The 6,178-nt window shown below is 37.3% G+C and overlaps 1 protein-coding gene across 2 annotated transcripts in view; it reads left to right on the top strand.

Annotated features, from left to right (window-relative positions):
• Positions 1 to 237: 237 nt before the first annotated feature.
• Positions 238 to 6,178, top strand: part of dusp8a (dual specificity phosphatase 8a) — a 49,039-nt gene continuing 43,098 nt past the window's right edge. The window contains exon 1 of one of the 2 annotated variants that reach the window (XM_017419016.3): positions 238 to 544. The gene's annotated coding sequence lies outside the window, so the exon portion shown is untranslated. Of the gene's footprint in view, positions 545 to 2,634; positions 2,762 to 6,178 lie in introns of those variants that run through there. The other variant, XM_017419015.3, reaches the window with a different exon arrangement.

The following is a 6,178-nucleotide window of genomic DNA, read 5'->3' as shown; positions in this document are numbered from 1 at the left end:
TTACACTCATTAAATCTGCTTCTTCCGTGTTGGTGATTCCTGGAGTTATTTCATGAGCGCGTCTCCTTTAAAAAACAGCCGAACTATCCCTTTAATCCTTCAAGCGGAACGCTGACGTCAGCCTAACCTCGAGTCCGCGTCGCTGATTGGCTGGAGGTGACGTTTCCACTCCTCTCCCTCCTGAACCATGACCTCATCGTTTTCGTTAATGAAAGTGCTAAAGTGCACCTCTTCCTCATCAACACACACACACACACACCCGCACACACACACATACACACACCTGAACCGTTTCAACGTTTACCTGGCCGAGCTAACCTGCTTGAACCTCCCCATGAGCCGACAGCGTCTCCTGCTCAGTTAAAGGGCCGAGGGGAAGCGCGTGCAGCCCGGGTCCGCGCGCGTTCATGCCTCGTTTGTTCTTGGCGCTGTCAGCCTCCGTCAGCTGTGGCTGCTGCCACTTCCACAACACCGCCAGGTAAACAGCGCGTGAAGGCACATGGAGGCCAGGTGAATGACACGCGACAGCCGCGTGCAGCCCCAGGTGAGTGCTGTGTGTGTTCAGTGATCAGTTTTTAGTTGTTTTTTTTTTTATTTTATGAAGTGCGTTGCTATATATACAGGATATAGGGTCTGCTCGCTTTCTGTGTATTATGGCAGGCCGTTGTATCATATAATCAAACCACACTTCTGTCATTATTGGGATTCAATAATCACATGCTTGCTAGAAGTGAAATTAAAAATATCTCAACTAAGGTTACTATAATAGTAAAAAGAATATATATATATCAAGGATTTTTTATGTATGTCAATCTTTTTTAAATCTTTTTTAAACCAGTTATTTAAAATTTTAAATTCTGACATAATTAGAGCTGAAATAGCTGTCAAAATATGCAAATTTTTTAAATTGCATATTTTTGATTTGAATAAAAATTTGAATAAATTGTTTTTGATTTGAATGTTTATGCTTCTTAAACAATTTCTACATCATTAAATATTTCTTTGGGAGTCAATTCAACTCATCAGGGTTTTTGTAAATATTATGTTAGAAAACAGCAAATATTCCTCATCTTTCTTCACAGTTAAATGTGGCGATCAGCTACAATCATTCTCCCGTTAGTGTTTGGAATATCTCGCCACAGCTAATTTCAGATGATCTTAGCTTCGTGTGCTGAGGCTGTCTGAAGTCCCCTCGTCAATGATCAAATGTAAACAAATAGCTAGCTATTTTTGGCAACAAAATGATTCATTTATTACAAATGAAGTGGTTGATTGTTGGTAGTGAATGATGCGTATTTAGTGGTCATTTTTGTCATAGATGATACACATATTTTATTCAAAAACATTGAAAAACTGCATACTCTGATAGCCATTATGGCTTTAACTTCCTGGATTTCTACAGAACAATGACATTAATCACATAGATTGGCATATTTTTCTACATATTGTTTAAGGTTCTAATAAAACATTCAGCAAATTATCTTTCATGAATGTTCAGGAAATCTGTTTCAGTGGTTAAAATAATACTAATCAGTCCTTTTTTACAACACATAACAAACATTTATTCACCCCACAGATTGTATTAATTACTGCAGAACATCATGTCATCTGTTTGCATTTTTCTGGTGAAAAAATAAAGTTTGAACTGGCGTATGAAAGTGGTTGATTTTAGGAACACAGGCAGCTGAAAACATGAACTAACAGTCTTAATGGGGTTGTTGGAAAAATCCCCTTTGCAGCTTTTGTTGAAGCAAAGTTCAGAACTGTGCCATGGCGCTTTCTCAGACAGGAAGACAATAAATAGATGACAAAGAAGTTCTGGGTGCTTTTCCTTTTTTATGATCAATGCAGATTCCAATTATTCCAACCCACTAGACAGGAAAAAGGTGGGAAAATCCCAAATGTAGTGGTTGGACCCAAGACTGCTCTGAGTCAGCGCCGGTTGGACTATGAATTTATTGCCAGTTATTCATTATTCAACTATTCTTATTGGCAAAAAAATAATAATAATAAAAAAACAGATTTCCAGTCAGGCTTTCTTCCTAAAACAGTCAAGGTTTTATGTGAGAAACTCACATTACATCCTGTATGTAATGTTTTTTGATTTGTTTTTCTCTAAAATAAAACTTACAACATGTAACAATGGGTCGATAAGTAATAATATTTTTTTTCCTTAGTAAGAATACTACTTTAGTTATCTTATTTAATTATCAGGGGCACACATTAATAGACATTGCTTGAAACGTGGCTTGGCCATAAAAGATACTTTTTATCTTTAGTTTCCAAACAGGTGGTCCAAAGTCCCTTAGAAAACAGAAAATAAGATTATAATACACAAATTATAAGTTAAACAACGAGTTTTGAATTCTGAAAGTGTTTTATTTAGGATAGTCCCAATGTTTACTTTAGAAAGACACATCTTGATTTCTGCAGCTGAAAGCTGAATCAGAAAAATGATTTAATTAGTTTTTGGAGACATCCGACATCTTGATTATGGACAAGACGAATGGCATTCTGGGTATCTGTAATGTTCATTTTACCTATAGAAAGAACTGATCTGCTCAGAAGAGCCTGTCCGAGCATTATATGATAACTTGGCTTGCCATACATCGTGCCTCCTGCTGCAGTGAACCCGCCAGCGCGCACTCCCCCCTTCATGTGCGCGCACGTCTTAAAATGGGAATTAAAGCCGTCCAGGTTGAAGTTATCAGATATTTTCTCGTGATGAAGATTCGGTTGTTTTCCTTCCGGTTATTTTAAGGTAGGAGCGGTTTTTTTTCCCCCTCCTCCATCTCGACATATTTATTCAGTTTTCTTTCACCGCAGCCTTTTTTTCTGATCAATGGAGAGGCGCGGACATTTCTACGCGTCACAACAAAACAGGACGCTGACACAGGACCAGCTGAGCCGGTCAATAAGGGTGTAAATTACCATCAGTTTCCTTCAGCCTTATAAAAGAAACAGCTCGTGCTGTTTATTCTGTCTAATGTAGGTCGCTTTATTATGGAGCGCTTTGGCCGCTCGCGCTCCATTATTGTTATTAACGCTGTCACAGAGGATATACAGTGTCCCATCCGTCTTTGTGTGGCTCATCCCTCTTTTGGTCGCAATATCTGAAGCCGTGTGTTTCTAAGGAACTCTATTTTCCATCTGTGATTATCAGATTACAAGGGTGTGTATTTATCGTCAGGCATTATTTGCTTTTCTTGGCTGCCGGATCAGAGTTCATCCGGTAATAGTTGTCATGTTAAAGCCCCGTGTGTTGCTTGTTACTTGACCCTTTAACTTCCGGCTGCTGGGCTGGGAGTATTGATCAGAGGACACCAGAGGGCTTTATATTTGGACTGGTTGTTTACAGTATCATGGTGCGGATCTTCTCCACCAGGGCCAGCCAGGAATTGATTTTTTTTTCTTCTGAATCACACTATCACTGTTCACAGCAGCAGGCATGTTGCTCTGGGAACTTCCAGGGATAAACAGCCCCTGCTTGTGAGAAACGCGTGCATCACGGAAGAACATAAAGAATTTCATATGTATTTAATGAAATTGCAGTTTAATAAAGGTTAAATGTTGCCATCTACCAAAAGCTTGTACCAGAGCTTTCTTCAAGATTTGCAGTCAACTCTGTTCATTAGCAAAATGTCTCATGAACCACTTGATGGATTTTAATGAAGCTTTCATGAAATATACACTAGATGCACTTCTACAACTGATTAACTTTGGGAGTGAACCCAATTCAAGATGGTCGCCACAGCGAAAACAAGACACTGATATAATTCAGTCAATTTTTTTTTTAGATTCACAACACATAATCTGAACACTAACAGATCTTGCAATATCACATCAGATTATACACACTGCTTGACTAAATGGTTACAGCTCTGTCATTTTTCAGCATAAGATGAGCTTTTTTTGTAAAACTCTGGCATGAAAGGCGGCGGGTGACATGCATTCCTTTAAGAAATGCAAGGAATGTTTTTATTTGACTAATGCAGAACATTCTTGAGACATTATACAATATCTGGCAAAGTCTGATCAAATACTATCAGGAGTTAGTGTGATATTTTTGCAACATGCACAGCGAACGTGTTGAAAGTACAAATTCAGTCAGACGGCAACTTCTTGAACTTCAAACTTCAAGAAAATATATATATATATATATATATATTTTTTTTTTTATTTGTTCCAGCCCATAATACAAGTAAGTTTTCTACATAGATTTCAAAACAGTTTTTTAAAAAAAAGATATTTAAAACTTTTTAAAATAGTTCTAAAATAGTTTTTCTGTGTCTCAGAGGAGCCCAGGAAAGAGGCTGGTCAGTTTCTAAGAGCTAAATGTGTGAATGAAACTTTGTTCTGTTTCCTTTTTAAAGTATAAATAATGAATACTCTGTAAAGAAGGACAGTTTAACGTAACATTTGGCTCATGGCAGCGCCTCTGGGACACAGAGATGCTCTCATGATGTAATTGTTTACAGTATAAACAAACAAGTGGTGTCTGTCATTGAGCAAATCGAAGAGTCCGTTTTTGTTTTTTTTTATCAGCCTATTCAAGGCTGTGGACGCAGGTGACGTGATGCAGGCAGTTAATGAATAACCTGGGTGGTATTACATCACCGCTGGTTGCCCTCCAGTTGCTCTCTTTGTGTTTGCTTCCCTCCGTCATGTCTGATATGGCTTCACTGAGCCGCTCCATCACGCTCGCCTCAGGGTTTTGTCTGAATATTCCTGCATGGATTGTCGATCTTTATGCAGATACAGTTACTTCCTCGTGTTGAATTTTTCATGGGTTGCAAAATAAGCCTTTTTGTTATCGTTTTTTATTGACGGTCATAAAGAGAGCCGCTGTAAAGTTGGCTGATGATTTGTGTGACTGTAATAGACTTTACAAGAGGGTGAAACGTGCAGGATGCTCTGGATTTCCTCATTGTTGTTCTGGAAGAAAACTTTCATTCATGTCTAACTGAACATGTATAATTATTTTAAAGACTTCAGTTTAATAAACTGTATCGGCACAAAATGAGGAGTCTTAAACCAAAGCACTTCATACTGCAGATTTCTTACCACTTACAAAATGTACACCTAAAACTTTATTTTCCACACCTACTTTATTTAAGGTTTATTTGAGTTAAAATACATTTAAGTAATCCCATTTTAAGGAACATGGAGGTTCTGTGTGCACCCAACAAAAATGAACAAAAAGCAAAATACTCTGCAGAAAAAGAACGCTCTGTCAGTGATATGGAAATATTTTGGGTACAGAAAGGATGTTGAACATAAACAGTGGTCAGTGGCTTTTTATAGTTGACACAACACAACTTGACAATTTCAATGTAAACTAAAAGCACTTTATAACGGATAAAAGATCAGATCAAATTGTCATCCAGAACAGCAGACTGTTAGCATATTTGGTGGTGTTTGGGGTCACTGACCTGTTCCAGGAGTACTGTGTTGTGGATTTGTTGTTGAAACCAGCAGTAAAGTCCCTTAGTTTAAACTGGACGCATCGCATTTAACAGATTTGACCTTTTTTAAACGCAGCTTTACAAAATCCCACTGGTTAGTCTGAAAAACATCACTTTTCCTGTGTTGCTTAAGTTCCAATATTTAATTAAAACTTTAGAAATGAATAATAAGGCAGAACGTGTTGTTGTGGACTCTTTAAAACAGAGCTGAAGAGATGTCAGGCTTGATTTTAAACATCTGTGTGAAATATTTGTACAATCTTCTGCTTTCGTAGTTCCTTTTTTAACTTTGATCAAATAAAAGCTCAGTTGTTCTTAAAGTGAAAGTGTAGGGAGATTAAACTATTGAAACGTCTTGTTTAGATGAGAGGAACTCTTGTGATAATTTAGTTAACCAAGGTTTTTCTGCCTTCAGCCTTCACTAGTTTAACCAGTAGTTCCCAAAGTTGGGATTGGAATCCCACTATAGGTCGTGAAACATTTAATCAGGGCTCAGTTTATTTCTAGAAGTGATTAGTAATTGTGCATTTTTGCCATAATTGTAACAAAAGATAAAATCTGCAGTGTAAACATTCAGGTGCTGGTCATAAAATTAGAATATCATGAAAAAGTAGATTGATTTCAGTAATTCCATTTAAAAAGTGAAACTTGTATATTATATTCATACATTACATACAAACTCATATATTTCAAATGTTTATTTCGTTTAATTT

The sequence above is a fragment of the Kryptolebias marmoratus genome, linkage group LG11 (assembly GCF_001649575.2).
Source record: "Kryptolebias marmoratus isolate JLee-2015 linkage group LG11, ASM164957v2, whole genome shotgun sequence".
NCBI classification, from domain to species: Eukaryota; Metazoa; Chordata; class Actinopteri; order Cyprinodontiformes; family Rivulidae; genus Kryptolebias; species Kryptolebias marmoratus.
Note: the sequence above shows the minus strand (reverse complement) of the source record. Positions and strands in the feature narration are given on the sequence as shown.